Below are 22162 nucleotides of genomic sequence, written 5' to 3' on the forward strand. Positions count from 1 at the left end.
TTTGGCAGAGGCAAGACTTTGGGTTCTGGTGTTCTCTATGGGGTTTTGAAAACCTCCCAAGTTTCATATTGCTTTTTTGGAAAGCTGGACCATAGCCCTCAAACATGGAAGCAATTTAATGTAGTGGGATGTACACCCATTGAATGTTAGAAAGTCTGTGTTCTTATTGCTGTGGCACTGATGGACACAACGAGTTTGGATGAGTAATTTATGGCAGGCTTCTGAAAACCAACATGCAGAATATAGAGTGCATTTTAGGTCATGCTGTGGTTGTTTCCAGCTTATGATGCCCCCATATCTATCTCTGTAGCCTCTGTAACCAATAAGATATATTTCTGTGGCTATTTTATTTCTATTCAAAAACCCACATAATGTTTATGATTTCCACTGTAGTTGAGCTACATAAAAACAAACACATAAACAAAACCAAACATCCAGGATAGACCCTGGCTGCAGGTGCTTCTATTTTCCATTCTGACATGACTGAATTCCAGAATGGCAGAGTTCACAGTGGTCAGTGTCATGGAAACCGCAGCCTGGGAGTATCACAAGAATCGGTCAGAAACGGAAACACTGGTTGCTGGTCAAGAGAAATCGACGGAGAGGCCTCTGTCTAAAAGAAGATGAGTTTCTTCTTTTAATTGAGCTGCTCCAGTAGCAGGAACCAAACTACAAATTCCTTAGACATTTAAATGATGTTCATATTTTAATGCTTGAATATCAGCTCTGTAAATACCTAAAATGGGGCTAAGTGACAATTGGATAACATTGGCCTGACATTGTCACTGGCCTTTCTCTACTGTCAAAGATGGATTTGCATAATTATGCTGAAAGCTCGGAAACTGCACCCAGCAGGAGGTTTCCTGGCTGGTGTTAGGTTTTAGTCATGCTCCAGCTGTGAATCTCCAGATGAAGAAAATCTCCTTTCAGAAGTGAACAGACAGTGAGAGTACACACTTTCTAAGACAGTATAGAAACAGCTTAACAATAATTTAACTTACATAGTGATTTCCAAGGTATAATTAAGATAGGCCTGATAAGCAACTGATTGACTGAACAACCTTTTGCTTGGTATCAAAAGAGCTTCAGAGACGAGAGAGTTCAAGCAATGTTACCTCATAAAACTCTTCTTGATTAAAATTCTTTTAAGCTGGCCAGATGCCTGATAGAAGCAAACTTCTAAAGACTGCCACTCTAACAGGTGGGTGTCTATTGTGCAATTCTATCTTTCCAAGGTCAGTACCATCATAAAAAGTCTCTTTTGAATGTATCTACAAAGGAAAAATGCTGAAGTAAGGGAGGTCTCTTTAGTTTCCTGCGTTTACCCCTACCGTGGGGCACTGAATAACCTCAGGCTATTTCCCAAATGTCTTTTTGTGATCACTTCTCTTAAGACTGTCAGAAGATCATCTTTATTTTTCTCCTACTTTCAGCTGCAAATAGCAGGTCTGTCTTGCTACAATTCTAAAAAACACACAACAAGCATTAATAAGAGAAATTATACAAAGACTGAAATTCTTAAGGTCCTAGAATGCAGTTCCCACTAAAAGGGAATGTTCAGCCTGAATTACACAAGTGGACAGACACATTTCTGAGGGCAGCAGCCCCCCCTTGGGCCTGGAAAAATCATAGCATTTCCCTCAACTGTCCAAAGGAATATTTTCATGCAGACCTAACCTTACATTGCACGTTTAGATTTCATGGGTGGCAAAGCCTTAAATGCTTTTCATATACTACAACGTATTCTCTCTGTTTTTCATTCTCCCTTTGTTGAAAAGATATTCTGGTCTACCTCTGTACTTCATCGTAAAATTGACAAACCTCTAGGGTGATTGTATGGGGAAAGCAAAGATGAAAAATTAACCTCTTTTCACTCACTGGCACTAACTTACTATGCTCTAAATGGGATTGCTTCTTTGTTTGGGTTTCCTGCTTCTATGGCACTACTAAGCAGAATCTGTATGTGCAGCTCTGACAACAAATGCCAATTAACAATCATGTCATCCTGTCCTGTTTGGAAAGAACTTTTACTAGACTTCAAATGCCACAGAGCATACCTTCCAGCTTTTTCTGGTTTGAACTGGAGGTTGCAGCTGGTACAATTTGCTAACCAGCAATTCACCTTGAAACAACCTCATAAACACAGAGTAGCCAGATAAATCGATTCAGAATTTCTGTTTATTTTTTTAAGGGCAACAGGGCAGATGTCTGACTTCTCTAAGGCAAAAAGGCAGCAGCAGAAACAAAAGCCACATCCATTTTTTAATACATGATGATGATGATGATTATGATGATGATTATCATCCACACATAGCACTTGCATCACACTTTACAATTTACAAAGCTCTTTTACAACCATTATCTCTTTTGATACTCGCACCAACCTTGTGGAACAGGTGTTCATTAATATGGGTATTTGACAGATAAAGAAATTCAGGCACAAAAAAGGTTAAGTGACTTACCCAAGGTTGCACTCTGAGTTGGTATGCATGAGAATCAGTTGCCTTTTGTGCTAGAGAAATAAGGAATAGAGGTGTCTGAAGAACTCATAATTCTGTCCCCTATGAGTCCTGATTAAGAAGAAAATCTCACAGCAGTGTGGGGCATGTTCATCTTTATTTCAACTAGTGTTTTCAGCATGTTAAACATTGTGCAGAAGCAGCAGACATGCAGGTTGCTCAGTGAAATTGGCATGATGCAGATGTGATAGGTAGTGTTCAATAATGAGCTAATGTTCAGCACCGAGTGCCAAATAATCAATGTGCATTGTGACCTAAGCACCACAAAACACTCTGAGTTAGCTGTGAATTTGTTCGGATTTCATGATTGTTGATTGCCTGACAAACTTAGTAAATTAAAATCTATCCCTCAAGCAAGTTAAGGAGTAATTTTGTTATGGCCTGATTTTATTAACCGGCAGCCAGCCCACCTAATGAATGTTAAAGATTAGTCTGTTGTTGACTATGCAGTGTGAGAGATATATATCCAAGCTGAGATATTCTGCAAGATTAATTGGGAATTATTTCCAAGATCCAAAATAGCCATCTTCCTTAATCCCTCTGGAGTCTGACAACAAATGCCAATTAACAAGAACACAGAGATACATTTGGTCCCCTAAATGGAAATTCTAGCATATTCTACTAAGACAGGCTTTCAAAAATAAGACATGGGAAGTTTTGGAGCACTTGAAGCAAACTGCCTTCCTTAGAGATGTTTTAAAGGTAACCTGATAGTCTGTATTTTAAAAGCCATTTCTACAGGGGAAAATGAGATTTATTCACCAAATTTTATTGTTGAAAAATAGCTACTAAACCTGCTTGCTGAAATGTGTTTATGTGAAAAGCTGCACTTTGAAGAAGGTAATTACTACTTTTATATGTTTCCATTGCCACTGCTCAATTCTCATTTTTATAGTTTAAAAAGAAAAACAAGTTTAAATAATGCAATGCTTATTAGCGTATGAATATGAAGCTAATTGTCCCTTTTTGACTTTCAGAAGTAATTGGCAATGTCTTCTGTGTAAGTGGGTTAAGGAATGTGCCTTGCATGTAATTATTACTAAAAACTTTCATTTGGAAAATTGCAACCTTATCTTCATTGTCTTTTAGAAGCACAATAGCTACCTGTCATTCTGCACGTTCCTTAGCAGATCTGTTATAAGAATATGTGTAGAGCAGTAAAAACAAGTATACCCAGTGCATTGAATTATAGCAGAGTCAATCAGTGCCCTGTAGCACTCTTAATACTGCACTTACTCAGGTTGCATCGAACAAAGCCAAAAAGATAGTTGAAAAATAAAAGCAAAATGGTTATTTGGCATCAAGCAGAACCTGAGATAACCCCCAGGTTTTTGTTTTTTTTTTTAATTGAACTCAGTTTCTTTTTGAACTGGACAAACTGACTCAGGAAGTGGCATAGTCTGAATGTTCTAGAAGTTTCTAAGAAATCATTTCAGTGACCTTTTCTAAGATTCAACAAAAAAATGTTTCCACTTAACACCTCAAGTTTCTCTTTCTTAAGAGCTTAAAAGAAAATGTTGCATTTCAAAACATGTGCTAGAGACTGATTAGATTTTAGTTAAATTTGCTTGATGATCATAAACACTCATTTAAAAAAAAAAAATTGTTCTTTGCTACATATGATTGCTCAACCTGTGAAAGTGAAAAATTCTCTCAAATAACCAGATTTCTTTTTTGGCTGCATATTGTCAAGTACTAGTTTGGCTAATTGTGTGTGTTTGGTTGGCTGGATTTTTATCAGAGTAACTAATTAAAATGTAATTTCATAGACCCCCATATATATGAATTTCAAAATATTGTTGCTATGCACACTTTATAGCCTATGCAGCCAGTTTTCATTATATTTGTTTTATGTTATACTGACATCTATGGACTCCATAAGAGAAATTCAGTTTTTCAGAAAAATTCTATTAACTGCTTATGAGCAACTTAGAATGTGACTCAACTATGTAAACTAAGAGTCCCCAAATCTGCATTTGAGTCACTAGTTGATCATTGAGCCTTGTCACTTATATCAAAATCATTACAAATCTCTTCTACATACCTATAATAAAAACTTAAATTAAAGACAGAGTCTCCATTAGTGAAGAATCAGTATTTCCTCTTCAAGGAAGTGATGTCCTTATCCGTATTAGTGAGACAATAAGGGGGATCCTGATAATAGATAAACATTCATTTAGTGTAATCTTATACTAATAGCCATTATTGTAATTACTGTGTGCTGAGTACTAAATTAACATTAGGGATTCAAGGAAGAATAAGTAGACATTGTCCTGACCCTCAGGGAACTCACAGTCTGAATGAAGGAGACAAATAAAACCAACAATTTACTACAGAGTATAACAAGTACAGTGATAAGATAGAATGGTCAGGATACACTAAATGCTATAACAAACCTAAAGATATCAGTGGCTTCCCTTGGGGCCCCGTGTGCAATGGTTGCAAACAGCAGCCTCCTTGGTAATGTATGTGGCCTATTGCTTTTATGGGTTGTTCTACAGGACTTGGAGACAATACTTTTGGGGAGTCCTTCATGCCTGACTTCATATTGTCCACAATGTTAGACTCCAGACAGGTATGCTGGGTTCCTTTGGGAAGCCCCTGGGCACAGTGGCCAAGTCACCATGCCCTTCCGCACTAAGCTACAGAACAAGGAGCATGTCATTGAAGCTCTAGGTAGGGCCACGTTCAAGTTCCCTGGTCATGGGAAAATATATATTTCCAAGAAATAAGGTTTTTCCAAGTTTAACGCAGATGAATTTGAAGACATGTTAGCTGAAAAGCGCCTCATTCCAGATGGCTGCAGGGTCAAGTACATCCCGAATCGCAGCTCCCTGGTCAAATGACAGGTCCTGTACTCCTAGGAGCAAAAGAGCTGGCCCCCTATTAGTCACACGAATAAAATCCACATTCTTATCAAAAAAAAAAAATACATATCAGTGGCTTAACTATGTAAAGGTTTTTTTTGCTCATTCAAAGCAAAGTCCAGTCTGGTCAGCCAGAGGCAGAGGAGGCCTCTACTCCAGCCACTGCACTCATTCAGGGACCCAGACTCCCTTAACCTTACAATACCACCATCTTCAAACTAAGATCATCATGGGGAGCCATAAACCCTAATGGGGAAAGCACATAAACCCTTATCTTCCTCTGCAGAGAAAAAACACATCAATTCACACCATATAAAAAGAGAACCACTCAGATGGCCCCATTTAGACAGAGGAGGACAAGGAAAGGTAGTTCAGCTGTGTCCCAAAGAAGAGGAAAGAAAGGTGGTGAACAACAGTTGATAAGTAAGATTCAACTAGTGACAACTAGGTAACTTGTTAGTTAGGATTATTAGAGACAAAAAAATGTCCTCTCATACCTAACTTATTTCTTGTTGATATAATGGATGAGAACTATAGAAAAGCAGCAAAAATGGAGGAACAAGTTAACTAATAACTAACTAATTAGTAACTGTAATAAGTGAAGCCAGGAGACTCAGAATGATACTTTCTTTACAATTCTAAATTCTAACTTCTTGTTTGAATAACAACTGATAACTAGATTTAATGAGTGTTAATGATAAAACTAACTAGAAATAACTAGAACAACTAGATTAACTAAGAAACTAAAAATCTCATTCCTCTCAAGTCTAACTTATTTCTTGTCAAAATAGTGTGAAAACTACAGAAAAGTAGAAGCAAATGGAGAAATTATATATATATATATTCTTTGAATATTTATTTATTTATACAAGAACTGAGGTACAGGGCAGATGTGCGGGAGGGTGAGAGGCTTCACCAGAGACAGAGCAGGGAACAGAACAGGCAGACTGACGAAATACACTGCTGAGGGGAGCAGCAGGCGAGACAGGAGAGGTCTGCTTCACCATGTGGGACCCTCGCCGGCTGGCTGGGAATGAACTGGCGCTGCCGAGGCTGCGGACAGCTTCACAGCACGGTGCTCAACCACCTGCGCCACCAGGGGAGGCTCAAGAAATTATGTTTTTAATAACAAGCAAGTAACTAGATACTAGAGATAGTTAGACTAACTGGAGTAACTCAAAAGCATTGGAAACACAAATTCCATTTAATTCTAATGTCTCATTTCTTATTTGAGTAATTATGATTACTAGATATAACTAATGGAAAGTAGATATACACTAGAGATACCTAGAACAACTAGAGAACACCAAAAAACAGCAACGTAAGGTCCATTCAACTTTAACTTCTTACTCTCATTTTCAGAGTATTGTCCACCCCTGTATTTCTTATTATGATATGTCCTCTACTAAGATGCCCCAATTGTTTCATTGTCGCAGTATATCATTCCCATTGGCTTCTACTTCACACTACCCTGAAACTGAAGACCAATTTCTTGACTGGATGGCTACTTCCAAAATGCTTACCCCATTTCCAGTCTTCAGTGGTATCCCATATTCCTCTCAAGATGAAACCCAAACCCCTTAGCTTGGCTCACAAGCCCGCTAACTAATCTCACTCACTTTTCTTCCCAACTTCACCCTTGTTTTCATCCACTCAGAGCAGTTCTTCTTTCTCTAAATGCCTATTTATACCCCAGTGCCTTTGTACATATTGTTCTTGCTCTCATCTTGCTGTGTCCATCTCTGTCTCTCTCTCTGTCTCTTGCCTCCACCTTGTCCCCACCCAAATCCTTTGCTTGTTTATTTTCCTCTTTTCCTTTGTGACCAGCTTAACCATTGCCTGCTCCAAAAGCCTCCCTTAACTCCCCAGTGTGGGTTACATGCCCTTTGGCCTCTGCTCCTACACTGAATGTAAAACTCATCATGTTTACTATATTAGAATGGTCTACCTCTAACTAGAAAATGAGGTCCTTAAGTGAAAGGAGCCATGTGTTTTTTCTATCAATACTCAGATAGCAAATCCATCAGAGTATTTGTTAATTGCAACAGATGAATGGATTTAAACACATCCACAGTAATGCACAAAGGGATGATAGGCGATCCCTTCCGGAGAGCAGGTTTGAGAGGTAGAGAGCTGGGAAAATGTGATGGTGACTGACAGAGGATGGACAGTATGGGGGTGGGGGGAGTGTTGGTATGTAGAGCATAGGGGGTGCTGTGAGCACAGATAAAGCCATACTGTAGGTACCACACAACTGGAGAGGGTGGGGCACTGGCAATACAGCAATGCCTGTTCCAACAGAGAAAGCACGCAGCTTGGAGAGGAGAGACAACTGACTTGCTGACCTGTGTGAGGCCACCTATGAGATACTCTGAGGCTGCAGGACTGGCCTTGATTTCATCTGACAGGCAATAAATTGTAAGTGTTTAGAGGGCATGGACATGCTGTCCTCCCCTCTGCATCTCCCAGTAAAGCTGGAGGCAGATGTGTGCACATACGGGGGCGTTCCTTCGATCTTGAACCTGTTTAATGAGGCAGTGGTGGTTTGAGGAAACAATATTGAAGTGGGAATCAGAGGACCATCAGAACTACTTCTGCCTTTTACGCATTCCTGCTAGTGATCATGGGCAACATGCTTCAACTTTGTCCCTCACTTCCCTTTTCCTTAAAATTAAGGTGTCAATATCCAGTTCGCACGATGCTTGTGAAGAATAGAGTGAGCTGGGTCTCCCCGGTGGCGCAGCGGTTGAGCGCTGGGCTGTAAAGCTGCCCGCAGCCTCTGCAGCACCGGTTCATTCCCCGGCCGGCTGGCGAGGGTCCCACATGGCGTGCAAACCTCTCCTGCCACACCCGCTGCTCCCCTCAGCACTGTGTTTCATCAGTCTGCCTGTTCTGCTCCCCACTTTGGCTCTGGTGAATTCTCTAACCCTCCCGCGCTTCTGACTATACCCAGTGCTTGTATAAATAAATAAATAAATCTTAAAAAATTAAAAAAAAAAAGAATAGAGTGAGCTGAGGAAGTGAAATAAAGTATTTGGCATATTCACCCAAGACTGTTAGACTGTTGCTCAGTGATTGGGGTCCACAGTTACATGTGGAGTGGAGTGGTGCTTACACAAAGGGAGCAGTTGTTGCTAGAACACAGAATGTATCCAAGGGGTGGGGTCAAACAACCAGATCGACAATGGCAGCTACGGGAATGTACATTTGCAAATGACAGAATCCCAAAGTCACTTGAGGAGAAAAGGGAATCATTGACTCATAACTGGGAAGTCCAAGGTTGACCTGGGACGTTTGGATCAATGCTCAGCTGTTGCCATCAGGAATATCTGTCCATCTTTCGACTTTGCTTTCCTTTGTTGATTTCATTCTTACCTAGTAAGGCAGGTCTTTCCTTATGGCAGGGATAATGACTGCTTGCAGTTCCCTTTCTTCTTCTAGATTTGTGAGCTAAAAAACAGGGCCATTTTTCTCTAGATCAAAATCAAACACCTCAAGGAAGGATTGGAATTGGGTAAGCTTGATCATAACGTTCAACCAAGAGCAACCAGTGTGGTTAGAGGAATGGACTTTTCTGTTTGCAGGGCCGACCTTTGTGACCAGTGAAATAAGGCACTATGATTATCAGCTACCTCATGAAGATACTATGATTTGACAGGAGAGGAAGAGCTCCCCAAAGAACACAGGGTACCAAACTGAAAAACCAAGATATACAATACAAACACTTATAATCGAATTTTCTGAGCACAAGAGTCCAGATTCAGACCTCTATTCAGATGTTCTCCAGGGATTTGGCACTGATTGGAAGTGAGTCTGTCCTGGGATCTTGCTTGCTGAAGAATATTTGTGCTGTTAGAATCATTGTCAAGTAGTCATGTCTAATGAAGACAGAAATAAGCGGGGTTGAAATTGGAAAATACAAAGGTAAAAACCACATTTGGCATAAAATGGGGTATTCTTGATAGGCGTGTAATCTGTAGTGCATGTAATCTAATTGAGAAGTTCTTTGAGAATAGTAAGGCAACTTGCTTATTTTGTTATAAAAATTAGAGAAATAGAGTCATTGCTCAAAGATGTGGGAAATGATGTACAAAAGCAAAGTTTCATGTAATGAGTAAGGTATCAAAGATGAAAAGCCCAGGTCCAGGAGATGAATTTGGGCTATAACTGGAAATTTTATAGTCAAGGAAAGATGGGGATCAGGACATTTGCCTAAGAATGCATTATTTTGTGAGCCTATTTTTGAGAGAATCCACTTTTAAAACAATGGATGGCATCATAGCTCTGAAACTGTGACACATCCATGACCAAATCCAGAATTATGAAGGGTCATGCACAAAGCAGTGTTGGCTTCATTGAGTTATATAATGCATATGAAGTATTTAGCATAATGGTCACCATGCTAAGTACATTATTTTGTCATAGTTTCTATTATTGTTATTATTGTTATGTGCATGGCATTATGCCAGGTATTTTATATATGTTATAGGACAACAATTTTATGTAGGTATTGCCACTCTATTTTAAGTAATTTGCTAAGATTACAGAAATGTTCATTTGCAGAGTTGGAATTTAAATCTATACCAACGTTTGTGTTCTAAACACAGTCCTGCAATAGAATGCTGGTGATAGCTCATGAAACTAAGAGCTATCATAAATTGAGACTAAGCAATTTATGGTATATTTTTGATGCTCTGAATAAGTTGTAGAACTTGGTAATCAGCATGTTTATTCCTTATTCAATGAGAAACTTGATGTCTAAAAGGTTAAATAGATATTTCTGGAGATTTTCATAGAATTAATGCTACGTCTAGATCTGTCCAGAATAATGTGTTCTATTCATTCAAGCAAGGACACCACAGTACATCACATTGTTGCTGAAGTAGATTGATAATCCCACGCTGTTCTAGTCCATAATGAAATATAATGTTCATGAAACACTGGGTGACTTCAGGGATATTATGCAGAAGTGAACTGATAGTAATGACTGTATTTTCTCCTCATTTTCTTTCCAAATTCTTAAAACATAAAATGCCATAAAATACCATGAGTTTCACATAGCAGTAGGCTCTCACTGAATGAATGGAGCATGGTTGGATGGATGGATGGATGGATGGATGGATAGATGGAACTAGGAAGAAGACAGGGGAAATGACGGCAGTCAAAAACATTTGGGAAACAGGGGTTTCAATGTTCAAAGTGTATTATTTATTATAGGTCTTCTCAGGGTTTTTAATAAGGTCAAACATGCTATGAATCTTTAGGCAAATCATCTAGTATGAGCTGATTCCCAAATGGATTTGACCAGAGATTGTTGTTTTTTTGATGATTGCACAATAACATCTTTTAGAAAACAAATATATTTTCGTAAAGGAAAGTTAAAGGAATGTTAGCCTTGGCTAGTAGAGCAATATGTATAAAAAGTATCAGTTGGTGCCTATACTGGAGAACTAAGCACTGTCAGAAATTTCTAACAGCTAACCTAAAAGTTCTTCTGTCAACTCCGAGAGAACTTGGTAAGAGGTTATCCCCACCAGAGAGCATATCTGACAAAGATTTCAAGCTCAGGAGCTGATGTGTCTGAGCTGTATACTCTCTCCATGTCTTGCTCTGCTCCTTCAGTGCTTTTTAAGGTTGGTTTTCCTTGGATCCAGAGCACATTACAATTCTATCACTGGCAAAGAAGCTCTTCTCTACATCCAATTTTTTAGCATTAACCCTGACTGCTTGCCTAGTTCTTGTCAGATCCCTCTCCCTGGGGACTATAGATAATTAAATGATAAAGTATGATGAGTAAATAAAATCACATATGTTTTAAGAGGTAAATTCAATTACATATGTAACGTACTCAACAGTGTCATGTGGCAGACACCCAGCAAATGTTAGTTCCCAAATGGATATTGAAAATCTCTTTAACAAAACCTACATTCCTTCCATGCTTTTACTTTTCATGTTGCACATTTAGATATTATTTGGATTTTTTTCTATATCACAAACATCAATGACCCTTATTTTTTAAATTAAAATAACTAAATAAGCCAGCCCCAAAAAGACAAATGCTGTATGATTCCACTTACATAAAATACGTAGACTACCCAAATTCATACTGATTGAAAATAGCATGGTGGTTGCCAGAGGATGGGGGAAGGAAGGAATAAGAAGCTGTTATTTAATGGGTGAGGGATTTCAGTTTGGGAAGATGAACATTTTCTGGAGATAGGTGGTATTAATGGTTGCTCAACAATGTGAAAAAAACTCAACACCACTGAACTGTATACTTAAGAATGGTTAAGATGATAAACCTTGTGTTAGGTTTTTTAATTAAAAATTTAAAAATTAAGATAACTAAATGAAAACTTTTCTCTCCCTGCTGTCCTCCCTAAAGAGTCTCTTCCTCCCCTTGGTTTCCCATTAATCCTATCTTCCTGGGGTGCCACCAGAATGGCAAATTTGAGCATAATACTTCCTCCCCGTCTCCTAACAATGCCATGTTTTGTCTGTGTTGTCAAGCTATACCCAGTGCCCTTATTTTTCCAAACATGTGGGATTTCATGACTTCTTGTGTCTACCTAAAATGCCTTCTCGGTGTCCCTTACCTGCCTGACAACACCTCATCCTTCAAGATTTGACTTCGAGTATACTCTCTGGAGGCTTCTTTGACGCCTGCCCCTCAAGCCAAGGAGAACACTGCCTCTTTTGTAGCAGCACTCTACCAAATGCAGCGCTGTCACTGCAGGCAGCACACGGCATTGCCATGGTTTGTTTATATGTCTGTGGACCTCACTAGGCCAGGGGACTCTAGAGGTCATTCATGTTTGGTATCCCCAGAATTTAGAGCACAGTATCCAGTACTTAGGAATTGATTAATGCTTTATTGAAAGAGTGAATAAATGTAGAGAAATGCCAGCACAGATTGGAGAATTTTTATCTCAGTTCTTACTACTAATATCAATTTTAAAATTCCTAAAAAAAAAAAAAAAAAACAGAAACAAAAAAAAAAAAAAAAGACTTGTCGGTGCTGCAGACAGACCAATACTTGATGATGGGAAAGAAAAGGGGTGGCCAGCCTCAAATGCCTCTCTGCCTTTCTTCTTTCCCGACCCTGAAGAAACCACACAGGTTTTGAAGTCAGGGGTGTTTCCTTTTATATTGACCAGTGGATAAAGGATTCAGAGCTGGGGTAGGGAGCAGCACCAAAGGGGAGTCACTGCAGGAAAGGGAAATTTATTCTGGTCTTCCCATGTTTTTCACAGTAAAGCCTTTATATGTGCTGTACATACTACTTTATTTCAATCACATTAGGGGTTAAGTGGCTTTGGGTGGACTGGTTTGGGAAAATGCCCATAATTTATACCATTGTTTATATGGAAAAATTGTTTCTGAGTTCAAAACAACAAACCTTTGGAACTTGGGGACTTCCTGAATTTTTTTGAAAGTACAGTGAGTGTATCATTGGGAATCTAGATCTACAAAATGAAGAATTTTAAGCAGGAGAAAAATGATCATGGCTATATTTAGATGTAACATTATAGGTATTGTCATTCCATTATACCAATTCTATTCTTTAGTTCTCGAATTACCCTTTAATGTAACTAGTATTTTATTCTGTAACAAGGTAATTGAAATAAAGTTGAATAATGCTTGTTTCCATTTTAAGCCAGTCTCATAAAAGTTCACCATCCAGTATAACCTATGGGTGTCACACATAATGCTTGAAACTTTGCTTCGGAACACGTGCAACCCGTAAAAGTGACACAGCTCTCTCAAACACTGTTATGGCAAGCAAAATGTCAGACCATGAAAGTGACTCACTGACTTAAAGTTTGTCATCAGGGTAAAATATTCCCTGAAATAAAACAGCCTTCTGTAGGGACTCTCTGTGCGTAAACAGATGCATTTGAAAGCCCATATGACCTAAATAGTTATTTCTGGCCATTCCCCTTCCCACATCCAAATGTTTGTGATATATTACTATCCAGTTGAATGCTGCAAGGCAATATGCATGATTTGAGAGGAAACAGTTCATTTACTGACACCACACAGAAAAGTTGAAGAAAGAGGCTTTCTTTTTTTAAAAAAAAAAAAAAAAAAAAAAAAAAGCAGGAATCTAAAACTGCTTTTAAAAAAATCACCATTTTCCTGTTAGAAAAAACAATCATGGATATCTGTCAAATACTAATGACAGTCTGTCAATCACACTCCAAACCCACCCCTCCCAGCTTTCAGGAGCTTGTCTTCTTATTGTAAAGCTAGCTTTTAACTATTTCCAAAGCAACAGAATTATATTGCTGCTATGTGTGACTGAAATGTGTGACAGGTTGTTTGGATTGTAATTCCAAGGCCCCAGTTATGACCCTAGCAGTGAACACACTCTCCTCATTCAATAGAGCCTTGTGTCTACATAATGTCAAACAAATGGTAGGGCACTAAACAAATAATGAGCTGATTCAGTAACCTGTGGAGTGTTTCAGGTCCTGCCTACATTGTAGGTTGGCAACTTGAAATTATTCTGCAAGCACAAACTGCCCCATAGCAACACTGTGAGGTTGACAAATTGTCTGGGTCACCGTCCTGCATCTCATCTTGACATGTAGTATGAGCATGTAGATCATATTCATTCACTACTTGAGTGAATGAACCTTTGAGAAAGATTCTCAGGTCTTTCTGAGATGGAATAAATTCACTAGATTTGTCCTATTTTAACCATCTGATTCATACTCATTCAAAGAAATCATTTGCTTAGGCATGCTATATTCTCTTAAGTATTCCCCCAGGGCATCTTTGGTTAAGGCCAGTTAAGGAGGTTGGTCTGTGTATTTGACTCCAGGGCAAGGCTGGGTTCAAAGGAAGAGGTGTACGAAGGGTGGGGCCTTGAGGGTAGAAGGAGTAAGCAGTAGAATGAAGTGTTTAGAGAAGGTTACACGGAACATATGGGCTTTTGGTCTTGATTTTTAGAAGGAATAAACTTGTTCACTCTACCCCTGCTTCTATCTCTGAATTTATTATCTTTTTATCCTCCCCTCCAATCTAAAAACAAGAAGTACACCCAACTATTGCCCTTTCCTGTGAACATATCTAGTATTTGTTGTCACATTTAGCATGGAAACTTCTACTGACTAATATAACTAGAACCATGGCTTGTCCATACAACTGGATTGTAATCTACCTGAAGACAGGGACCTTAACTTCTAACCCTTAGGATAGCTATACAATGCACAGCATCCCTTCCTGATCCTGCTAGATGTTTTAACTTACTCTTCTTTCCTTACTAGCATGCCTAGTACCTTCTGATTTGTAAAAAACAAAAAAACAAAAAAATAAATAAAAACAATGGTTTTATCATCAACCTGCTTCTCTTCTCACATATTCCGTTCCCTTGGTGATATCATTCATTCTATGTGGATGATTACTAAATGGCAGTCTGCAGCTCTGATTTTGCTTCATAATCCCATTCCAATCTCAAAAGTGCCTGATAACTTGCTTTCATTTTATACTTGACCTAAGAACAAAGTTCCCCTCTTCTTTCCAAACTGACTTTTCCTCTCTGTTATACAGATTTCTGCTATTGAAGCATGAGCCTCCAAATTATTCTATTAAGTTTAGCTCATTTCTGGCCTCTCTGGTGGTGCAAGGGGTTAAGATGCAACCTATGAGGCTGTCCACAGCCACTGCAGCATGAGTTTGATCCCCAGCCAGGGAGATACCCACATGGCACAGCAGACCTCTCCTGGCTCGCCCGCTGCTCCCCTCAGCAGTGTATTTCAGGCAGTCTGCCTGTTCTGTTTCCCACTCTGTCTCTGGTGAATCCTCTCAACCCACCCCCATACCTCTGGCCTGTACCCCAGTTCTTATATGCTTAAATAAATAAATCTTTTTTAAAAAAGTTTAACTCATTTCCACAAATATTAATTGGGTACTTATCATGAACAAGACATCGAGCCCAGGAATTGAACTACCATCTTTAAATGTTTCCTTTAAATTTTCCCTCTAATTAGGAAGTACAAAAGACTATGGTGATAGACTATGGGTGATTTGGTGACAGGCACCCTATGGTGGTGATACGAATGGGGAGAATCCTAATGTGACCACAAGTAAAAGAATAACTGGTTTTACAAGAAAATTAATTTTCCCTCTAATTCTCTGTCTATGGTCTATCTTGAGCTTGGTAAATTCTTCCTTTTAAAATGATACTTGTAGGGCCTCCATGGTGGTGCAAGGGGTTCAGGGCAACCTATGAAGCTATCTGTAGCCTCTGCAGCACAAGTTCATTCCCTGCAGCCACTGCAGCACAATTTCTATCTCTGGTGCAGCAGACCTTTCCTATTTTGCCTGCTGCTCCCCTCAGCAGTGTATTTCAGTCAATCCGCCTGTTCTGTTCCCCACTCTGTCTCTGGTGAATCCTCTCACACACACCCCCCCTCCACACACACACCTCTGGCCTGTACCCCAGTTCTTGCATGCATAAATAAATAAATCTTTTTTAAAAAATGATACTTGTATCCAAACCTTCCTCTCTATTTTTTGGCCACCCACTCCAGCAGTCTTATAGCTCATCTTTTTTTTTTTTTTTTTAAAGATTTATTTATTTATTTATAGAAGCACTGGGTACAGTCAGAAGCACCGGAGGGTGAGAGAATTCACCACAGCCAGAGTGGGGAGCAGAATAGGCAGAAGGACTGAAGTATACTGCTGAGGGGAGCAGCGGGCGGCAGGAGAGGTCTGCGCGCCATGTGGGACCCTCCTACAGTGGCCGGGTTGAAGCCGGGGATAGAACTGGTGCTGCAGAGGCTGTGGGCAGCTTCGCAACCTGGCGCTCAACTGCTGCGCCACCAGGGAGGCCCTAGCTCATATTTATGTTAGTATTTTTCCTGCCTCCTCATTGCATTGGTTCTGAAATTTTGCTACATTGTAGAGATAACTAGGGATCTTTTTAGTATCCCAAGGCCCAAGCTACATCTCATACCATTAAATTGGAATCTGGGGTTGGGACTGAGACATCAGTATTTTGTAAAATCCCCAGTTAATTTTAATGTGCATCCAAGGTAATGAATAAGTGCTTATTCCATTCTACTCACTACTGCCAGAACTTCTACAAACACTGCTTTCATTATGTAACTTACTGGCTAAACAACCTTAATAAGCCTCTGTTGACCAACTTCAACTCTCTTAACACTCCGAGTCAATTCTATCTCATGAAATGTACACCTTCTTACCTCCATGACCCACCACTGGAATGCCTTTTCTTTGCTTATCCAAATCTTCAAGGTCCAGTTCATCCAAGGAGAACTTTTCCCTATAGAATCCAGACCACAGTGATGATCTGCCCTTCAGGTACCCATAGCACTTTTGCCTATACAGGTTTCCAAACTTCTATGCTTATACAGCTATCCCAAAGTAGAATATTCTAATGAAATCTTTGGTAAACCAAAATGGCATAAAGTAAACAAACCTTATGCTAATTTTTTCTCATTCCCGGACCCCTAAAATAAGCTCCTAAATCATACCAAATCACAAATAAAACTCGAAGTAACACATATAGTAAAAGTAGGAATGATATAAATACACAACCTGCAGAAAGTATTGCGGGTGAGGAGTTTGGGAGGAGCATGCTTACTGTTCAGGGTGCCTGCCGCCCCTCTAAACAGCTGCCTCAAAACAAAGCTTTTTTTGATTTTGCTTTTCTACGCTTGTGGTAAAAACCAAGATCTCTTGACATTTCTTACAGTTTGCGAAAATAGCTACTAATGTAAGTCTTTCATAAAAGCTAAGTGGTATAACATCAACTTTTGAAAAGCAGGTGCTACCTGTAGTCATTTCCTAAGCCTTGCATTGTATTGTAGTAATATCTTCTCATTTCGTGTCTTATATTCCTAATTCATTTCTAAGTCCAGATCACGTAGTCTGTATCATATGCCCCCACTGTACCCAGTGCAGTGCTGTGAACATGATAGACATTGAATAAATATTTTGATTGATTCATGTCCATCCAATCATGAAGTGTGTTTCAATAAACATATAACAAACTATATAAGTTTGTACCATGTTGGAATATTTTTAAAATTAAGTAATAGGGGTTTTCGTTTCTTGTTGGAACACTGACTAACAGAAGACAGGACAGTATAACTTTCAGATGGGATTCCTTGGCTTGACTACTTTCTGGGTATAGCTAAGGTATGTCGATATCGTATATATAATAAACCCAAGGGAAGCTATTAACAATTCAATATTTCCTGTTCGTGTGGGAATATTGGTTCTATTTATCAAACAAGGAGAGTAACATTGTTCCATTAAACTAACCCTCCCTTTTTTGTTCCTGGGGATCCAAGGCTGTAATCACTACTGGAGCCAGAGTAGAAAACCCTCCCGCTGAGGTTCTGACCACTGGATCAGAAAGTCAAACTGACAATAGTTAAAGATTTCTATGTTCAGAAATGTTGAAATGGCTCACTTGTAATTGGCGATAATGGCAATAGCTGTGGTATAGTGTGAAGAGCATAAGACTTGGGATCAAATCTTTGCCCTGCACATAATTGTCCTGTGACTTCAAGCAAATCTTGAGCATCTGTGGTCCTCAATTTCTTCATCAATAAGAAGGATTAGTGTTTGGGAGATTATTAAATACATGTTTCTGTCTCTAGCACATAATAGGCACTCAATAACTGTTAGCAGATTTGAATAAAAACACTAAAATATGCTATTTCCAAAGTTAGCATAAAATGCAAATATTTGACAAGTGGGAGTCAGCCAGTTCACTCAATGAATTTTCCATACATTAAAAAATAGTGCTTTTATTTAAAAATAACTTCAAACTTTAGAAAAGTTGTAAGAATAAAATGACACAAAGAATACCACATGTCTTTTCCCCAGATTAACCTATTGCTGACATTTTGCCTTATTTTCTTTTATCTATCTATCTATCTATCTATCTATCTATAATCTATCTAATCTATCTATTTTCCTGAACCTTGAGAGTAAGTTGCATGCATCATGATCCTTTGCCAATAAATGTTTTGCTGTATGTTTCTTAGGTATAAGGATATTCTCTCACATGCCACAGTACAGTTAACTATATTCAGTAATAATAACATTGGTATAATATCCTATCTGATCTATCAACTGTTTTCTAATTTTGTCAGTTGACTCAAATAATATCCTCTATTGTATCTTGTCCCCCACCCATATGGTACCCTAGGATGGGATATTTCAAATAATTGTCATATCTTTTTAGCCTCATTTAATCTGGACTATCTCTACAAGTGTATTTCTTTCTTTTTTGTTTTTTTTAATGACACTGGGTGTTCCATAAGTTTAAAAATCCAAACAGGGTTCTTTTACAAAGTATAATAGTAATGAGCATAGGCTCTGAAGCCACACGGGCTGAATTAGAATTCTAACTGCAAATTAACTGTGCAACCTTGAACAAGATATTTAATGTCTCTGTGTCTCAGCTTCCTCATGTGAAAAATGAGTTTGATAATGTTTCATCACAAGGTTTAATCATAAGGATGAAACGAGCCGATACACATAAAACACTTAGAATAGCACCTAGCACTTACGGTGTGCACAATGAGGTTAGCTATATCAATATTACTATCATTCCAATGCCAAATAAAATTTATAAAAAAATGACTGAGTACTTCTTAGATGCAAGATATTTTATTAAAGCCAGGTCATATTTATCTCACCAGTTATAGAACTGTAGAATGTTGGATTTTTTTTTAAAGGCTTTAAAGATCATCCATTGTGAATTTTTCACCATATCACAGACCCTTGAGAATCTGACAAAATTTATGGAAATGCCATCTAGAAACAAAGCAAGCTGTAATCAGTTGAAAGGTGACTCCCTAAAAAATATGTTCATGTCCAAATCCCCAGAACCTGTGAAGGTGACCTTATTTTGAAAAAGTCCTTGCAGATATAATTAAATTAAGGATTTTGAGACAAAGAGATCATCCTGGATTATCCAGGTAGACCTGAAATCCATTAACCAGTGTCTACATACAAAACAGAGGTGACAGAGAAGGAGGAGGGGGTACTGTAAAGAAGGAGGTAGAAAGATATGACCATAAATCAAGGAGTGCTGGCAGCTACCTAAAGCTGGAGGAGGCAAAGAACGAAATCTCCCCTGGAGCCTTTGGAGTCTTTGGATGGAACAGGACCTTGCTGATACCTTTACTTAGGAATTCTGGTTTCCAGAACTACGAGAGAATAGACTTGTTTTAAGTTCATCAAGTGTGTGGTAGTTTGTTACATCAATAACAGGAAACTAATAGAATACATATTTGCTTGCAATTTTGTAGATTTCAATTAGTCTGTGAACTCCAGCTTCACTTATTCTATTTTCCCATTTACCTATCAGGAACCAGAATCTTGGATAGGACCCAAAGCTAAACAGTGAACTAGTTAAGAGAGAAGCCTAGTTGTGGCAAACCATAGGTCCTGGTGTGGGATGGGATATGGAGAAACTTCAAGGAACACAGCCACGGTAACTGGACTGAACACACCAAGGACTGAAACTTTTCCCTGGTACTTCATTAACATCTCAGTGCTTTTTGTTTCCTCAAGAACTCTCCTTTCCCCACCCCCAATATTTGCAAACCAGAGAAAATAAACATATAGTCACACTGAAAGAATTTGACCAAAGAGCACTTAAAAAAAAAAAAAAGGAAGCAGATTAAGTGCAATGGGGATGGGCACATCATTTGTCCAAGTAATTGCAGATATTAAAAACATAAAAACTTGGCCATTAAAAAAATACTGTACATTTACTTTTTTCCTGCAAAAGAATGTTAGAGAAAGAAGATTCAGAACTTGACACCCTTGAAAATGGCAAGAAATCAAGTCTAGAGCAAAATTTGGAGAAAGATATGTTCCCAAACTCAATAACCAGGAAATGCTGTTAGGGATTTGGGCTCCTTTAGGTTCTGTTGTGGGTTGATTGGGGTTTCTAAAAGGCAATGTTGAAATCCTAACCCCAAGTACCTGTGAATGTGACCTTAGAAATAGTCTTTGCATATGTAATCAAATTGAAATGAGATAATTAGGGTGGGCCTTAATCCAATATGACTGGCATTCTTAGAAGGGTAGAAGAGACTGAGAGAGACTAGAGACACACAGCAGGAAGATGGCCATGTGAAGAAGGAAGTAGAAACTGGATTTATGCCCCAGAAGTCAAGCAACTCCAGGGCTACCAGAAGCTGGAAGAGGCAGGAAACTTTCTCCCCTACAAGTTTCAGAGGGAGTGTAAAGCTGCCAAAACCTTGATTTTGTATTTCTGGCTTCCAGAACTGTAAGATAATAAATGTCTGTTGTTTTAAGCCACCTAGTGTGTGGCACTTTATTCCAGCAGCCCTAGGAAACTTACACAGGCCCTTATTTGGGTCATTCATGAAACATACTGAAGATCTGTTATGTGCCACACACTATAGTAGGTACCCAGGAAATTCTAGCTAAGACAGACCCGTTTTGTTTTTGTTTTTGTTTTTGTTTTTTGCCTTAGAGCCGACTTCAGTTTTCTAACATGATAAGGCTGTGTCCAGGCCCTGCAGATGCCTTTTCCTACTCTGTCTTCTATCTTTTTGGTTGGTCTTATTTAATCATTCATGTAAAAATAAGTCTTTTCATGGCATTTCTGACTCTCATTTATCCATGGATGCAGTCATTCACATAACTCTGTCTTCCTCTGGGGTTCACTGGAGGAAACTGGGAAAGGAAAAAGGATGAAAGTTCAAGGATAGGGGTCTCCCTGGTGGTGCAGGGGGTTAAGTCCCAGCACTATGAAGCTATCCCGCAGCCACTACAGGCTGAGTTTAATCCCAGCCAGGGAGCTAACCCACATGGCGCAGCAGAACTTTCCTGACTCGCCCTCGGCTCCCCTCAGCAGTGTATTTCAGTCAGTCTGCCTGTTCAGCTCCCCACTCTGTCTCTGGTGAATCCTCTCAATCCCCCCTCCCCCTGCACCTCTGACCTACACCCCAGCTCTTGTATGCGTAAATAAATAAATCTTTAAAAAGAAAAAGGAAAGTTCCAGGATAGCTTTCACTCTGTTACCAGCCCATGTCTTTACCGATGAATCTAGATGCCAAGTGACTTCTCTTCTGCCCTAAAATAAGGCGCTCCTCACACATTTTATGAAACACTATGCAGGGACCACACAGTGGTAATGCTTCATTCCCCAAATTTAATAAAACACCCTTCATTTTGTGTCACAGCAGTTGGCCTTCCACTTGGGGTTTATAGTGTGTATGTTTGGTGGGGGGGCGCGAGCACGTGTGCATTTCTAAAGTCAATTAAATATCAACTTCAGTGACCAAAACTAGGCCTTTATTTGGCCCCTTGCTGTCACTATGGGAAGCCCTTGGCAAATTGATGAAATTTGAAATATTTGTCTTTATTTCACTCCCACATTCATGATTAAAGTTTCCATTTTCCATACCCCACCTTCTCCCCTCTCTGTCTACTCTAAGTGAAGTGTCCTTTCCTGTCTTCCTGGCACATTCCTGCTTTGGCTGGCTGTGGTTAACTTTGCCTGCTGAAGTACTAACTGATAACAAGGTGTCAATTCGAGGTGTGACCCCTCAGAGAAGGATTTCATTTTTAAAGAGAGCAATCTTAGAGATCAGAAAGCATTCAACCAAAAGGAATATAGCTCGAACAATGGACTGACTTGCGGTGGATGAACCTTTCGGGTCTGGGGTCCTGTGCCCTCTATATTCATTTATTCAGCTCCACTGACAAGTGTGGAGCATGTGCTCTCTGTTGATTATGCTGAACATT

General features: G+C 39.2%; 1 long non-coding RNA gene and 1 pseudogene across 1 annotated transcript; both read left to right on the forward strand.

Annotated features, from left to right (window-relative positions):
- The first annotated feature begins 540 nt into the window (after nt 1-540).
- On the forward strand, nt 541-9243 carry LOC119246570 (uncharacterized). The gene is made up of 3 exons (XR_005125530.2): nt 541-1201; nt 7688-7804; nt 8971-9243. It is a non-coding gene; the product is annotated as an uncharacterized LOC119246570 (long non-coding RNA).
- Nucleotides 4916-5035, forward strand: LOC119246823 (small nucleolar RNA SNORA70; annotated as a pseudogene).
- Nucleotides 9244-22162: the final 12919 nt, after the last annotated feature.

This window comes from Talpa occidentalis, unplaced genomic scaffold (assembly GCF_014898055.3).
Source record: "Talpa occidentalis isolate TD23 unplaced genomic scaffold, MPIMG_talOcc4v2.1 talOcc4.15, whole genome shotgun sequence".
Lineage (NCBI taxonomy): Eukaryota > Metazoa > Chordata > Mammalia > Eulipotyphla > Talpidae > Talpa > Talpa occidentalis.